This window comes from Anabrus simplex, chromosome 2 (genome assembly GCF_040414725.1).
Source record: "Anabrus simplex isolate iqAnaSimp1 chromosome 2, ASM4041472v1, whole genome shotgun sequence".
In the NCBI taxonomy this organism is placed as follows: Eukaryota; Metazoa; Arthropoda; class Insecta; order Orthoptera; family Tettigoniidae; genus Anabrus; species Anabrus simplex.
The window spans coordinates 1,105,052,166-1,105,070,112 of record NC_090266.1 but is presented as its reverse complement, the minus strand read 5'-3'; the positions used below and the strand labels follow the sequence as shown (position 1 = coordinate 1,105,070,112).

General features: G+C 41.6%; 1 protein-coding gene across 1 annotated transcript in view; it reads right to left on the bottom strand.

Moving 5' to 3' along the window:
* Window positions 1-17,947, bottom strand: part of LOC136863786 (cell adhesion molecule Dscam2) — a 1,545,364-nt gene that overhangs the window by 442,634 nt on the left and 1,084,783 nt on the right. The gene's annotated exons all lie outside the window — the stretch shown is intronic.

Genomic DNA, 17,947 nt, shown 5'->3' with positions numbered 1-17,947 from the left:
GTTTCTCAGCCGGAACTGTTTTGACCAGACACTGTACTGGCACCTCTCCTATCAGCCATCTCCTCAGTTGAATTCCTTGGGAATAGAATCCAGAGCCTCTGAGTAAGAGGCTTGCACCTTACCGTTAAACTACAGCGCTGAACACTTCAGTAGGCTAAGAACAAGGAGCCAATTCATCTACGACAGGTTAGATTAAGAGTATCATGGCCTATTTTTGAATGATTTCCATTTCTTCTCCGAACTCAGTTTCAACTAGTCTTTCGATTCTTCTGTAAATATCTTCTACTTCTTCTTCTTAATCTATTTACCCTCCAGGGTTGGTTTTTCCCTCTGAATCAGCGAGGGATCCCACCTCTACCGCCTCAAGGGCAGTGTCCTGGAGCTTCAGATTCTTGGTAGGGGATACAACTGGGGAGAATGACCAGTAACTCGCCCAGGCGGACTCACCTGCTATGCTAAACAGGGGCCTTGTTGGGGATGGGATGATTGCAAGGGATAGACAAGTAAGAGGTAAGGAAGCGGCCGTGGCCTTAAGTTAGGTACCATCCCGGCATTTGCCTGGAGGAGAAGTGGGAAACCACGGAAAACCACTTCCAGGATGGCTGAGGAGGGAATCGAACCCCCGTCTACTCAGTTGACCACCCAAGGCTGAGTGGACCCCGTTCCAGCCCTCGTACCACTTTTCAAATTTGTCTGCAGTGAAGAGGGACGAATCTGGCATTAGCTTATTCCAAAATATCCCTGATCAGGTCGATAAACCAAGCGATGCGTTTTAAGTGTTCTATTCAGGCCATGGAGAACAGCAATGGGCTTCTTAATGAATTCATTAAGTCTGACAGTTTGCCTTATCAAGTTCTCCTCTTTCCCTCCCGGTCTCCATTCAAATAGCTTAATTGAACGTGTACTGGTCATCCTCCCCAGTTGTATCCCCGACCCAGGGTCAGAAGCTTCAGGACACTGCCCTTGAGGCGGTAGAGGTGTTATCCCTCGCTGAGTCCGAGGGAAAAACCGACCCTGGAGGGTAAAGAGATTACGAACGAACGAACACAAAAATTGTCACTATGGAAGAATCAGCGTAAAGCGTCGTATACCATATCCCGTACTGTGGCTTTTCATAATATAATATTTCTTGTCTTCTTATTTAATATACATTTACCAATTACACAATTTGCCAATAAACTTGTATAGTTCCATTATATTAGTGATGTAAAAAGTAATATTTAGGCAAATTTGTAGCAAATGTAATTTAAACTTTTCTAAAAGCATGGAAGTGGACACTTTGATCGAAAAAATGCTGATAAATATCGGTGTATTAACTGAACAAGAAATATCTACGTTACATGCTCCGTCATTTCGATCGTGCTTGTACTTGGGAATTTAGAATTATTTTTGCTAGTTGTTTTACGTTGCACCGACACAGATAGGTCTTACTGTGACGATGGGACAGGGAAGGGCTAGGAGTGGGAAGGAAGCGGCCGTGGCTTTAATTAAGGTACAGCCCCAGCATTTGCCTGGTGTGAAAATGGGAAACCACGGAAAACCATTTTCAGGGCTGCCGACAGTGTGGTTCGAACCTACTATCTCCCGAATACTGGATACTGGCCGCACTTAAGCGACTGCAGCTATCGAGCTCGGTCAGAATTCATTTTTTATTTTTAGTTGACCACTTTTTGTCAGGGAGAGTATATCTGATGAGGAAGATTATCAGTGCATATGCTTATCATTCTTCATTAATAAGGAAATAATTGTGTTGATGGTAAGCTCACCCCTAGATAAATCATTACAAGTATCATTTAATACCGTGTAACTCCGCCTCTCACTGAACACCAGGCAAATCTTGGGGATGTACCTTCATAATGGCAACGGTCGTTTCCTTCCCACCCATAGCCCTTTCCTGTTCCATCGTCGCCATAAGACCTATCTGTGTCGGTGCGACGTAAAGCAAACTGTTAAAAAAATATTTCCCCCCTGGACTTGATAACCACCTCAATTTAGTTAGCAAGTGAGTCCACAAGGTTTTGCAGGTACGTCGGATCCAGGTTAAGCCACTCGCTGAGGATTTGGCCGCGCAGTTCCTCCAAATTGAGAGGATGCTGATGTCTGCGTTTTACCCACTAATCCATGTCCCACAGATTTTCAATGGGATTAAATTCAGGTGATATTGCAGGCCAATCGAGATGTAATAGGGTTGGAGAGTGTTCATAGAACCAGTCACATATACGTCCAACCCGATGAACTCTGCTGTTGTCGTTTGAGAAATAGGAGTATCGGTAGCATAGTCATGCAGATGTTGAATGAAATGCAACACCTGATCATCCAGAATGTTTAAATAAACATGCTGGTTGTTGTTAGTGGTCACCTCAGTGAGCAGGCCCAATCCATGATACGAGAAACACCACAGACACCCCTCCAGCTTGAATCTAACTTTGCACACATCCAGGATGAAATGCTTCACTTGGAATTCGGTGCACTCGACGACGCGAGTACTTGGAATACAGGCAAAAACATGATTCGTCAGACCACATTACGTTCCGCCAGTCAGCTACTGTAAACATTCTATGATTTCTAGCCCACTGAAGACGCTCAGCTTTATGTTCCTGTGTGAACAATGGCATCTTGCGAGGTGTCCGACTCCACATGTTCATTGCATGCAGTTCCTGTAGTGATGTTCTGTCACTAACAGGTTGGGATGGAACTTCATTCACTGACTGAAGCAATTTTTGTCCGGTTTGGAAGCGATTTTGATTCACAAAGCGTTGAACGCGTCTCCGGTCTCTCCCAGTCAGGATCTTTGTCCGACCACAATTCTGACGTCGGGTTTTGTCGCCACGTGAAATCCACCACTGCCTGTAGACATGTTTAACTTCACGCACCGTATGGCCAAAGGCACGGCCAAACACCATCCCCCCCCTTTTTGCCACTCTGTCGCATCCTTACATCTACCCGTGTTGAAGTACACTGTCCGCTTGAATCATCAATGTCTCACTGATCGCTACAACCTTAGGCTCACGTAGAAGCATTGCGCGTGCGGTTCAGCACGGGACTCGTTCGCTGCGTCAAATGTAAAGGCTTGACGATCTATCTGTGCGTACGCACTAGGGTGGTGAATTTTATGTCCGCTGAGCTCATATGTATATTATAAATGACCGGGCGAGTTGGCCGTGCGCGTAGAGGCGCGCGGCTGTGAGCTTGCATCCGGGAGATAGTAGGCTTGAATCCCACTATCGGCAGCCCTGAAAATGGTTTTCCGTGGTTTCCCATTTTCACACCAGGCAAATGCTGGGGCTGTACCTTAATTAAGGCCACGGCCGCTTCCTTCCACCTCCTAGGCCTTCCCTGTCCCATCGTCGCCATAAGACCTATCTGTGTTGGTGCGACATAAAGCCCCTAGAAAAAAATATAAATGGATGAAAGGGTCTTGGTTAATGTAAATTACGCTTTCGTATTTACGAACGAAATCTTTATTTTCTAAAATAAAAGTGGCCGCACAACAGATGAAATTAGAAGTAAACGTTCATTGTGGAACAACCTCTTTCTTACGAGTATTAAAGCTGAGTCCGTGTGTTACAGATACGTAGAATCTTCTTAGCGTAACTTGGATACTGAAACAAGGCTGCAAATTATATTCTGCATTATATAATTTGGAACTCAGCCAGCACATAGTCTGTGTAAACCTGTGGTTTTAATATGGGGCAAGCTGCGGGTTACACTTTATGTAAAGCAATATATTATAATGAAAGGAAAATTACATTTCGTGCTTAAATAACGATTCTGTTGCCTACAATGAAAAAGTTCGTTTTGTTATCAAAACCACCATGACGAAGTGTGAGGGCTCAATGATTTGATAGGTGGTTGGTTGGAGGAATGATTGCTTCATGATTCTAATCTGGGAAGCATCTTTTGTAAGTATCAATGTGTGATTGGTTCACTTGCCAAAGTTTAGTGGTTAGAATTCAGATTAGAGTTAATTCATCTCCACCTATAATCGTTCATGAGAAGACGTGTAATAAAAATGTTGAAATCGGACTTTTCGATTCTAAGCCCCATGACTACTGACAATTACCAGCGATTCGGACGTTTCCACAGTAGTTACTTGAGACTTATACTGGTTGGAATAATATCTAATTTAAATCCCTTGCTAAGTCTTTCTTATTGATTGCTGTTATTATTCCTGTTTATGAACGAAATATACTTTCGATTGTAATCTTTTACAATTCTTTAAATTCTTACAATTGGATTTACGTCGCACCGACACAGATAGTTCTTATGGCGACGATGGGATAGAAAAGGGCTATGAGTGGGAAGGAAGTGACCAAGCACAAGCATTTGCCTGGCATGAAAATAGGAAACCACTGAAAGCCATCTTCAGGGCTGCTGACACTAGGGTTCGTAGCTACGTGACTCGAAGCGCACAGCCACTTGCTCCGTCAATTATTATCTTCTTGTCCTTGGGCATAAAGAACTTGCGAATAGTGGTGTCTGGATTATTATTTCAACTGTAATTTTATGGCCAATAATCGGGAATTATTGTTCCAGAATTTAATAAAGATTAGATGGTAGCAAAACATGTTGACAAAATATTTTTACACGAATGGTCTATGCCTTGAGGGCATATTCCCAAAATTTAATGCCTCAAAAATGTTATAGTCCGCCTCTGTGGAGTAGTGGTTATTGTGATTAGCTGCCACCCCCGGAGGCCCGGATTCGATTCCCGGCTCTGGCACGAAATTTGAAAAGTGGTACGAGGGCTGGAACGGGGTCCACTCAGCCTCGGGATGTCAACTGAGTAGAGGCGTGTTGGATTCCCACCTCAGCCATCCTGGAAGTGGTTTTCCGTGGTTTCCCACTTCTCCTCCAGGCAAATGCCGGGATGGTACCTATCTTAAGGCCACGGCCGTTTCCTTCCCTCTTTCTTATCTATCCCTTCCAATCTTCCCATCCCCCCGCAAGGCCCCTGTTCAGCACAGCAGGTGAGGCTGCCTGGTACTGGTCATCCTCCCCAGTTGTATGCCACGACCCAATGTCTGAAGCTCCAGGACACTGCCCTTGAGGCGGTAGAGGTGGGATCCTTCGCTGAATCCGAGGGAAAAACCGACCCTGGAGGGTAAACAGATTACGAACGAACGAACGAACTTAACATATTCTGTTCGATACGTACTATTCGTACTGAACATGACCAGCTACGTTGAACGTTTATTTCGAGTACAACGCGGTCTTAAAAATGATATATTCAAAGACGAGGTACAGTTGAGAATCAGACTTTCAGAGCGTTAAATATCCAACCTCCGCAAAGTCATATGGGACAAGCTCAACAGATGGTCGGTCACCTGAACAGAATGGATGTCAGACGATTGCCTAAGCAGATGTAGGAAGCACGCCCAGGGGGACTAGGAAATAAAGCGATCGAGAGGTAGGCCACGAAGGATTTGGAACGATACTATACAAGGAGAAGTTCTGGAGAACCTCAACATATGATAAGAAAGAGCCCAAGAGTTATTTTTAGAGAGGAATGAATGTTGAGCGATGTGCAAAATCTCGGCACCGGATGGTAGAGGAGGAGCGGATTAAGCAACTCTTTTAATGGTAACCAGGGCCAGGATTTTTATGACCTAATAGTGTTTAAAAATGATCTATAAAATGAGGGCAAAATTCCAGTAAAATGATCCGAAATCTAAAAAAAATGACAAATTTTAAATAAAATTTTACAATCCATTTACTAATCGTGTTGGTACAGCCTACATTTACGTTATAGACATTATAGTAAGCTTTAGGACTTTTGCCATGTCAATAAGCACTTTGCTCCACGTGTTCAGAAGAAAATCTCGACTGTTCACGAGGAAGACTTCTCCAATTGGAGGTGTCTCTCCTAGAATATGGACATATCCAACAAGTAAGTTGTGAACAAAGTTTCTATAGCCTCCAGGTTGACAAAGCGTTGTGAAGATTCTCAAGTGTCCGTATTCATCCTTACTCAATGTTGCGATAATATCCAATACCACACGCGGAAATGCTTCAAAATCCTCAAACATGGAAGAAAATGACTCAAAAAGTATAAAATAGAAATTCCATACAATGACAAAATAATGACGTATAATTTTAGAAAATGATCTAAAAATACAAAATGGCAAAGCATGACAAGAAAGACCTAAAAATTTTGCATATCCAGAGTAGTATGACAGGCTTCGGCAGCCGGCACATTTCCTATCCTCGCCGCTAGTTGGGGGCTTCATTCATTCCATTCCTGACCCGGTCAACTGACTGGAAACAGGCTGTGGATTTTCAAATTGGCATTTCTTCAATATGATCAGGATTTCTGTACAAGTTAGCAATGTCTGTTGTGAGCCAATTAAAATATGACATGTAATCGAAATCCTAGCCCTGGTGATAACAATATCGTGTTCACTAGTCCTGTCTACTTACTATACATATGGAATCTGACGGATATTGAGGATATTATGGAGTCTGTGCCGTAAGTCAGTTGTATGTAATGATGAGGAATACGAAACGTTCCCCATTTACGTATTACTGTATCTCGTCATTTCTTACTGTTTCTTCTTCTTCTTTCTAGAATTTTCCCTACTACCAAGAGTGAGCACAATATGTGGATTAGGTTCAGTTTTATGGTCGGCTGCCTGTCCTGAGGTCAAACCTATGTGGAGGAATGTATTCACTATTGCGTGTTTCTATAATGGTTTGTGGCGTGGTGTGTAAATGAAGAGATGCATTAAGGTGAGCAAAAACACCCAGTTGTCGAGCTAAGGGAATTAACTAGACGCTGTTAAAATCCACGGCTCTTCTGGGCCCTCTGTACGGCAGACCACAACGTATACTTTCTACTTTCTGATGTTATAGTTTCTGTTTTAACTTGTGGCTACATAAAAGGTCTGATAAAGGTTAACGTGTTACGTCGGACAGAAGTTAGTTATTAAACAAAATGGGCAAACACCTTGCCATAGATCTGAATACGTACTTTTGTCTGCAATGAAGAGGGACGAATCTCCCTGATCAGGTCGATAAACCAAGCGATGCGTTTTAAGTGTTCTATTCAGGCCATGGAGAACAGCAATGGGCTTCTTAATGAATTCATTAAGTCTGACAGTTTGCCTTATCAAGTTTTCCTCTTTCCCTCCCGGTCTCCATTCAAATAGCTTAATTGAACGCGTACACATTATCCAGTCGTGCGATCATAACGCAATATTGTTCACCAGTTAGCGTACTACGGCAATCTCAATTATCGTGGTACCGAGCTCAATAGCTGCAGTCGCTTAAGTGCGACCAGTATCCAGTATTCGGGAGACAGTAGGTTCGAACCCCACTGTCGGCAGACCTGAAGATGGTTTTCCGTGGTTCCCCATTTTCACACGAGGCAAATGCTGGGGCTGTACCTTAATTAAGGCCACGGTCGCTTCCTTCTCACTCCTAGCCCTTCCCTGTCCCGTCGTCGCCATAAGACCTATCTGTGTCGGTGCGATGTAAAAGCAACTAGCAAAAAAATAAAATGATCGTGGTATGCTGTAATAATACGGAGAATAATCATCGAGTTATCATTCAGAGAGCCGAAATGGTTGTTCGCCTGCTTTTGCAGTAGACACTTGATTAGTATTCGTGGGGACCGTACACGGGTTCTTCGGCCATCGAACAATATATTTATTTTATTTTATTATTTACAATTTGTTTCACGTGGAAGAGACAGAGATAGGTTTTGTGGTGACGATGGGATGGTTAACGCTGGGAGCGGAAAGGAAGCAATCGGTGCGTTAATTAAGGTACAGTATCAGCATTTGCCTGGTGTAAAAATGGGAAACCACGGAAAACTATCTTCAGTAGGGTGCAAACCCACTATATCCCGAATGCAAGCTGACAGCTACACGACTCAAACCATGCAGCCATTTACTCGGTAGAAGAAGAAAGGAAAGTTCTGTGACATGCACGGAGGTTGTCCTAAAAGGGAAGTTACATTATATTGGCAGATAATCCGCTCATATACATCTTAGCTTTGTTCGTAATGTCGTAATTCTTTCTGGAGTACATACTTTTCACTTTTTGCATAGTATCATTGGTGTTCAGAACCAGTAGTTAAAACACATAGAATGAACTTAGTGGTACTGGAGTCCGTTTATCTTCACTATAATAATAATAATAATAATAATAATAATAATAATAATAATAATAATAATAATAATAATAATTGGTTCACCGGGCGAGTTGGCCGTGCTCGTAGAGGCGCGCGGCTGTGAGCTTGTATTCGGGAGATAGTAGGTTCGAATCCCACTGTCGGCAGCCCTGAAAATAGTTTTCCGTGTTTTCCCATTTTCACACCAGGCAAATGCTGGGGCTGTACCTTAATTAAGGCCACGGCCACTTCCTTCCAACTCCTAGGCCTATCCTATCGCATCGTCGCCAAAAGACCTATCTGTGTCGGTGCGACGTAAAGCCCCTAGCAAAAAAAAAAAAACATTGGTTCTACGTCGCAGTAACTAGTTGTACTGTTTTCAGTGACGTTGAGGCGGTGAAATGTTGTTCCGCAGGAGTTCTTTTATGTACTGGTAAATCTATCGACACTGGGCTGGGTATTATAAAGACAGAAATCTTACAGTAGCCTACCCCTTTGTAAACTACGTTTTTAACACCAGTAGTTCTTTTCCCTAATTGTTAACGCGAGTCGTAGAGATATTCAACCATTCGTAACTAAATACTAGCTCATTTAACGAATTCCCAACTCTATAGTAAGACTGACCTGATTTTCAATCGAAGTTATAGCAAATGGCAGAAGTAATGGGAACTGACACCAGCGCAGGAAAAATGCCTTGTGAGTGGAGAGAAGTTTCTCAAATCACCGAGTGGGCCAATATAGAGCTCGAACTTTCTAAAGATGACTGGCCGACCACGCCTTCAAATATTACCAAACGGAGTTGGGATCGAATAAAGTAACTCGGGTTCAGAAGGTCAGCTGTTCTATCGAATGAGCCACTCAGCACGAGCAGAAACCATCTTTCATCACTTAGGTTTACTTTACACAGCAAATGCATTACAATTATTTATTTCATGGAAGGACAAAAAAGAAATTTGCGTGCAACTGCTCAGCTTGCACTCTTTAAGTTAATTGTGTACAATGTCACCCGTCCTTAAAATTGCCTATCAATGTCTTTTATGGATGGGTAGGATTATTGTGTGTTGTTCCTCCGGCTTAAGAGGAAGAGAAATGGCCGAGTGATGTTGGTTGACCAAGTATACCTTCCCGTGGCCAACCACAGTCTATCGCTATCGTTCGTTCAGCTTTCCAGCAATGCTCCTCGAAACATGACGCACTGACGCCCATAAGAGACCTGCGCGTCGTCATGAGGATGAAATGATGAAGACGACACATACACCCAGCCCCCGTGCCAGCGGAATTAACCAATTATGGTTAATATTCCCGAACCTGCCGGGAATCGAATCCGGGTCCTATTTGACCAAAGACCAGGACGCTAATCATTTAGCCATGAAGCCGGATTATGTAGGTGAAGGTGTGTATTAAGACAATTAAAATATCAATTACCCGAAATAGAGGAATGAACCAAACGCAGCTGAAATCTCCGTCCCGGACAGAAATCGAATCCGGGACCCTACGAACCGAAAACCACCGTGATAATCATTCAGCCAAGGAGCCGGACAATTATATCTTTCTGTTTTAATTTTCTCACATATAATTTCCTTTGTCAAGTCAACATCTAATAGGCGTCTTCCGTTTATTATTACGTTTCTCTGTGTTCTGCTATCAAAGATGGTACTCTCCCGAACTATCCCTCTTCATTTATTTCTAGTTCCTCATGAGACATGCACTCCAGTTCTAGTAAGTTATCCATAGTGCGTCATTGTACTTTTCTAATATCTCTTAATAACCGGCTAGAGACATCTGCTAACACACGCCTAAAATAATAATTGATTAACGTTCATTCTGTCAGTGGTCTTTAACCTCCTCGAGTTCCTTAAAGTGCTGAAGGCCCTCGAACTGGTTTTATCATATTTATATACCCGTACATGCCTTCAGTGTCAGACATGACCTAACCTGTTACTTCCAGAACATAAAGCCGTCGTTCAACCAACAGCGCCACCGAGTTCAACTGACCTGTGTCGATCGTGTGAGAGTGCATATGAGTTCTATTGGGAAGCGGTATGTTTCAAGCTGTCAGTGGAGACTTGGCGTGGAATTGTATTAAGAGACGAAAAAGCCTGAATTGAGTTTTTAAAAGTAAGTTGTTGCTATTGCTATTTTGTTTTACGTCGCACCGACACAGATATGTCTTATGGCGACGATGGGAGAGGAAAGTCCTAGGAAGTGGAAGGAAGCGGCCGTGGCCTTAATTAAGGTACAGCCCCGATATTTGCCTGGTGTGAAAATGGGAAACCACGGAAAACCATCTTCAGGGCTGCCGACAGTGGGGCTCGAACCCACTATCTCCCGATTACTGGATACTGGCCGCACTTAAGCGACTGCAGCTATCGAGCTCGGTTTTAAAAGTAAGAAGGTTCATAATATGATGATAAAGTTGGATATCAAAATGATAAATTGGGGAAAATACTCTTATTGGAAAAGGAATTGGAGATTTGAATAATTTACCCAGAGAGATGTTCGATGGATTTCAAATTTCTTTGAAATCATATTAGAAAGTATTATGTAAACAACTGATGGGGAATCTGCCTCCTGAGCGACAACCCTAAAAGCAGATCAGTGGTGATTAATTGATTGATTGATTGATTGATTGATTGATTGATTGATTGATTGATTGATTGATTGATTGATTGATTGATAAACTGTTTCAAGAAGGGGGCAGTTAATTTGTTTTGTACTTAGGTTCTTGTCTCGTTCCGCCAGTGCAGGTCACGTTCCTTGAACACACGTTCCACAATTTTCAAACATTCCCAGTAGATGTGGTAAATGTGTATCATAATAGAAAATTTAGTCTCATCTAGCAAGTTTACTATGCCATGTGGGTGTTGCGCTGTGAGATTTCATTCGGGAGATGGTGGATGTAAAAGCCCATTGCCGGCAGCCCTGAAGATGGTCTTCGGTGATTTTTCATTTTGACTTCAGGCAAATGCCAGGGATGTACCTTAATTAAGAATTACTTCCCCATTACTAGTCCCTTCTTATCTCATCACCACGAAAAAAAAAAAAACAACATGGGTTGGTGCATTCAACGAATAACGAGGAGAATTTCTGGATAGTATCATAAAAGTTACCCCGGTCATTTCAAGGCTGAGTGGCTCAGATGGTTGACGCGCTGGACTTCTGAACCCAACTTGGCAGGTTCGATCCTGGCTCAGTCCTGTGGTATTTAAAGCCGCTCAAGTACGTAAGCCTCATGTCGGTAGATTTACTGCCACATAAAAGAACTCGTGCGGGACTAAATTCCGGCACCTCGGTATCTCCGAAAACCATACAGTAGTTAGTGGTTATTGTTTGGTGCTTAAAGAGGCCTAACATCTTGTTCATCGTCCCAGCTGTGAGCTCGCAACCGGGAGATAGTGGGTTGGAATCCCACTGTCGGCAGCCCTGAAGACGGTTTTCCGTGGTTTCCCATTTTCACATCAGGCAAATACTGGGGCTGTACCTTAATTAAGGCCACGGCCGCTTCCTTCCCATTCCTAGGCCTTTCCCGTCCCATCGTCGCCGTAAGACCTATCTGAGTCGGTGCGACGTAAAGCAAATAGCATTAGTTAGTGGGACCTTAAAACGAATACAATTATTATTATTATTATTATTATTATTATTATTATTATTACTATTCTTCTTATTATTATTCTTATTATTGTATCGGGGTACACCTTCTACGTCCCGTTGAACGGCACGCCTACTAGAAGGCCATCTGTGTGGTGAATCCAGAACTAATTTAACTCAAGTTACTTGGACCTTAAGCCTTGAGATATCTCTACCATCGGCCTATGTGCCCCTCTGGCGGGATTAAGGACAATTAATTCTGAAGGGAATTTCAATTTTTTGAAGGTAGCAAACCTTAAGTTTTTGTAGACTTTTTAAAAATGTATCTATGTTCTCAACACTCCTACGGCTTCCTTCTTTCTTAAGTTATTAACCAATCAGAAATTTTGTGTACATTTTTCTAGCCAATTAACATTGGGGGTGTGCACAGGCATCTCAAGAGAGTTCTGGAATCTTCCCGTCTGAGATGTTATAAAAGCTGGGCGCTTTAGAGTCGTATTGTCATCCTCATCGCTCCGGTCTAGGGTGTGTGCGACGTAATAAGGAGGCACGGGCTGCCTGCCATCGTTCGAAAGGCCCAACTACTCAAGATAATGGCAGAAATTTCTTAACATCTGATAGCTCCAGGCAGATAACTTGAGGGGAAGGTTTTTGGCAAGTCTGAGGGCTCTGTCCCAATCCTTGCTGAGAAATATGTAAATTAAGGGAATAAAGAGTATTCATCCTCTGTTAAATCCCATTCAACTTGGTAAGGGGTTACTAAGATTTATTAAACCTCTAAATTTTTCACATTGCTTTGGTACTTAATATTTCGCCTCTAGTCACCCCTCTGTAGTATAGGCTTACCCTCTGCAACTTCGGGCCATAAGCCCATTTAGGATAATGAGTGTTTTTCTAAATGGAGTGCAAGTGTTTAGCCTCCTAGCCTTTTGTTCATGGCCGATCGGGTTACACGGCACTCGCAATACTTTAAAAATTTATCCAAACAGAAAATAAAACAAATGACCTTTCGTCATATAAACCTTTTAATTTTACATTAGGGCCATTTAGTATGGGCACTCATGGCCCAGGTTTGAAGTGTAATTATTGACAAACGAGTGTGTAACAGACTGTTGAGCAGAAGTGACTGAAAGTTGTAAAATATAATTGCGTAAGAACCTTGTGCCTCTTGATGGACTACAATATCCTTTCGGAGCTAAGTTTCCTAGGATATAAGTGAGTGGAGCAAGTATGCTCTTCAGTGTACCTTCAGAGCTAGAATGCTCATCCCTTGTACACTATTGTGCCGATAATTTTCTCCATTGTACCTAATTTTTGGACTTACAGTCCGTTGTTGTTACCCGAGCTGACGAGCTCATTATAATATTGTTGTTGTTCATTTAGATTATCTATCAAATTTTAAAATAAAAAAGAAGGAAAGAAATAAAATTTCAAAATTTAGTGCTTTAACTTATGCTCTGGTAATTTCCCTGTCCACCCTTTCACCCCGGCACCTTCTTACACGTCTGCGTTCCACGAAGTCCCCGGAACAATTATTATTATTATTATTATTATTATTATTATTATTATTATTACGCTATTATTATCATTATTATTATTATTATTATTATTATTATTATTATTATTATTATTATTATTATTATTATTATTATTATTACTACATTTCAAGGTTCGTAGAAATACAATACTCTGCAATGAATTTGAATGGAGTACAGAAAAATAATCCATATTTTATGATAATATTTTAGGTTCATGAATCTTAGTCGTTAACTGCAGCAGTCAGAATTATGTACACTAAGCTTTTACATCGTGTAGTTGATCGAATTTCGAACAGTCAATCAAGTGTGATGTAGTAGGGTAGTCGAAATATGTTATGGACCATCAGCATATGAAAGTACTGCTACTACCGAAGGGTTGAAAATACGAAATGACCATTGAGAGAAATTCTGTTTTGTTCTTTGGAATTAAATCAAAAATTGAAATCAGCTAAAAATATACAGACCTTAATTCAGTTTTTAACCATTACCGTCAATTGACGGAACGGTTACAGGTCAAATATGGAAAAAAAATAGAATGTCTGTAAACGCAATTCCAACACGATTTTCGTACAATGTCGGGGAAGTGTATCAAGCTTGAACGGACTGGAATTTAACCCTTAAAAGCGCAATTTATTATTTCTTTCAAAAGTGATGATTTTTCATTCCAATAATAACATGTTACGGTCAGAAAAATATTTAAAAATATGTTTCAAAATAAGTACATTTATTTGGAATAGTCAAAATGTTAAGAGTTTTGAATGTTTTATGTACCGGTATATAGAAAGCTGTACGATTACTGTGTCTACTGCCACACTTCAGTCTTAGGGATGTCTTTGCTCACGAACTCTCTGAGGTAAACAACATTTCATTTGTTTTACCTAATCTGTTCAATGTTTACATTTCACTCCAGCTGATTAGCAAGAAAAATCATAAAAACAGAAGATTTTCATTTTTTGATACACTAGCGACACATAGCTGGTTCGTCTGAGAGGTAGAAATAAATGCCCACTTTTAAAACCGTAAAGCAGATATAACAAGCAAGTAAATTCTTCTTTGAACATATGCAATGCTGTGCATTTAAGGGTTAAATTCTGAGTGTAAGATATTTGTGATCAGCAGCAATGATATGGGAAGTAAACAGGGCGGAGAGGGGGGGGGGGGGTCGGATAGAACACCACGAAACAACACAAAAAGTGCCTATGAACATAATATGCCCTATGATGGATTGTTTACGAGGTACAGACTTTATAACTTTGTACGGGAAGTACTGGTAATTACTTCCCATTTTGAGTAGCTGTCACCATGTTGGTGTACCAGTAGGGATTTTGCATTCTAATACAAGAAGTCCTCACACATTGTCCACCATGTGCCTGAATGCACGCCGGAACACGTCGGCTCATTGACAGACTCGTTCTAACACTCCATGCATGGATGGCAACCTTGTTCCACAGGTTGGTGAAGTACTGCAATGTCCGTAACGGCATGCCTGACTTCAGACTTAATCCTAAACACGAACTGTCTTCCCATTCTAGGTAGTAACTGAAAAATGCTTAGCTCTTAAAGATCGACAGTAGGGCATGTCATCATACGGATAGGGACTTCCCACATGTTTAGGAACATCCCGCACATATTATTTCTTCTTCTTCTTCTTCTTCTACTTCTACTTCTCCCTCTTCCTTTGCTCGCGTTTCCCACACCTGTGGAGTCACGTGTCGAACATGTGGATTTGGCTCTGTTTTATGACCGGATGCCCTTCCAGACGCCAACCCTATGTGTAATCACTATTGTGTGTTTCTGTGATGGTTGGTGGTGTGGTGTGGCGTGTTTTCTAAATATGAAGAGGGGAATGTTGGAATAAATACCCAGTCGTCGCCAGGAGAATTCATCACACGCGATTAAATTTCCCGACCAAGCTGAGAATCGAACCCGTCAGCTTCTGAATCAAAGGCCTCAACACTGACCATTCGGGCAAGGAGCCGCACAACTTCCTGTATGTACTGACTGGCTGAAATTAGCAAATCGGTAAACGAAGCTGATATTTGGAAATATAACGTTTCAAAAATAACAATGGCATTTATATAAAAAAATAAGTTCCGAAAGGGAAACCACAATTTAATTTCATCGACTGCAAATGTTAAAACCATTCAAGCTTTTTAGGCCTTTTCAATCGTGAAATTACCTGCGTTTTGCCCCAGTGTAGCTAGTGGGCAATCAGTTGATGAACAATGAGTGGGCAATCAGCTGATGAGCCCAGTGCTACACTGGGGGCTTTTAATGATGACATTATCGAAGGAAGGTGATGATGCTGGATTCGTAAGAGTATAGAATCATACAACAGAGTTAAAATTATGTTATGTTAGTTAATAAACGTCTATTATGAGAAATGCAATTTAAGTACGGAGGATGTGTTAAGATAGCTGTCCTTAATGATTTTTTTCTTCTTATGAAGTTTCCTGCAAGTTATAAGATACATTTCAACGTCTTTAGGTTGGTAACACAAATAGAACCCAAGAATACAAACCGTTAGATATTCCCGAGCATCTACTCCATACACAAATTTTCTACTAAAGTCTTTCAGAAATCGAACCATTTACTGTAGAAAGCTCTCCGTGAGGTGTAATGATATTTCTTGAAATTTGTTTGAAATTAAATAAACCGTTCGAAGAATTGGGGGTGGGGTTTACACATTTATGGGTCAAAAATAGCATTATATCAGGCGGCGCATGAGCGCCGTACTTTCTGCTTTCACAAGTCCCGCATGAACTCGCGATGCATGGGATGCCAAACCACTTAATTTCAAAGGAGCGCTACAACGTGCTGTATTTCGGATGTTGTGAAACAAATAGCAGTCATCTTAGTGCACACGTTCATTAAAAGGGTACATTTGTAAATACGCCAAAGACGCAGAAAAGAAAATGTAATAAGTTATTAATTTATACACGCACAGACATTCCACGCTATAAAAGAGTTGTTTGTATGCAACAAAACTTAATACATATTATTACAGCTTCAAAGATCAAAAAACTGAAATGACACTTTGATCTACCAGAACGTTTCCTTCTATCCCTACTCATAATAGATATGCTCAAAAACATGTCACTCATAATGCAGGCAGTGCTGAACAGGTCTCGCAATGTCTGCATGAACGCGTTTCAACATATCAGGTGTTATTGTAACACACGCCTCACGAATTCGTTGTGATTTTTCAGCACATGTGAACTTTTCAGTCATACTGGGGCACGGTATTCCGCTGCAGAGTAGGCAAGACTGATATCCGTTAATCGTAAGCAGTCAGCCGAGGCTCCCCAGGAACTCGCACAAAGCTTGTGCAGGATGTTATTCCTTGTAGAGTTCTGTCCAGTGTGACTCCTAGATATTTCGGGAACGGGTTTTACTATAGTTTTTCACCAAGGAATAAAACAGATGGCTCGCAGTTTGCGAGTTGGTTGCTGAGATGGAAATAGGAAACCTCGGTCCTAGAAGCACTTGGGAATAAACGTCAAGACTTGAAGAATGTTGCAATTTTTACCAAGTCTGCTGAAAGAATGCCTTATCCACCCTCGAAATTTCTGCTTTGAGCAACCAGTGCAATGTCGTCTGCATAGATGAACTTAGTAGCTGTGGTTGATGGTAAGCCGTGGATGTAGAGGTTGAAGAGAACTGGGGCCAATGCTGATCCCTGTGGCAGACCGTTATTCAATTTTCTTTTGCGACTTTTAGAATCACCTAGGAATACAACAAACTCTCTCTCACAGAGCATGTTGGAAATTAGGTTTACAATTTCCTAGCAGGGAATTGATTCCAGCATTTTAAGAATTAGTCCATATCGCCAGCTGTTAATTTTAACTTCTTTTGGAAGCCTGCCTCGATGTGAGTTATAAGAGACAAAATTTGATCAGTATTGTTACGATTTCTTCTGAAACCAGCTTGTTCTGGGGGGATTACAGCTTCAATGACGGGTGCTATCCTAGTGAGGAGGACTCGTTCCAAGAGTTTATAAATGCAACTGAGAAGTGATATTGGGCGGTAGTTTTCAGGTCTCTGCTCCGACAATCCAGGTTTAAGAAGGGCGATCCCCTTGGGCTATTTGAACTGCTTTGGCAGGTTGTTTGTCTGAAGGATGTAAGTAAAAAGAGAAGTTATCCACTTTGTGCTATGTGGACCCATATTTCGAAGAAATTCGTTGTAGATATTATCTAGGCCAGCAGCCGTACCGGTTTTCAGCATTTTGGTAGCAGCTTCAACTTCCTGAGTAGCGAATGGCCTAGACAGTTCCTCATTCTTCTTTGTTCCATTGATCTGGGTGAGCTTACGTTTCGCAGTTTTCGTATGGCATTTATCTCTCTTGGTTTGGGTGACTTCAACTATTCTATTTGCAATGGCATCTGGGCTCAAGCTAGTGCACTTCTTTTTAGAATAATGCTTTCCAGTAAGTCGATTTAAGACTCTCCAAGCTTTTCTGCTCGATTTCTCAGCAAAGTCCATGTCTTTTAATGTCGCTTCCCACTTTTCTCACCTATTCCTGTCTACTGACCGTAGAAGCTGCGAACCTACTTCATGGCTGCCTGTTGTTTTATATTCTGCATATAGAGCCTCATTTTCTGGATTCCAACCGGGAACATAATATTTTCCGAAACATCTCGGAATGTTCGATTTGGCAGATGAAATTACTAAGCTGATGAAGTCATCATAGTAACTGGCAGTTGGT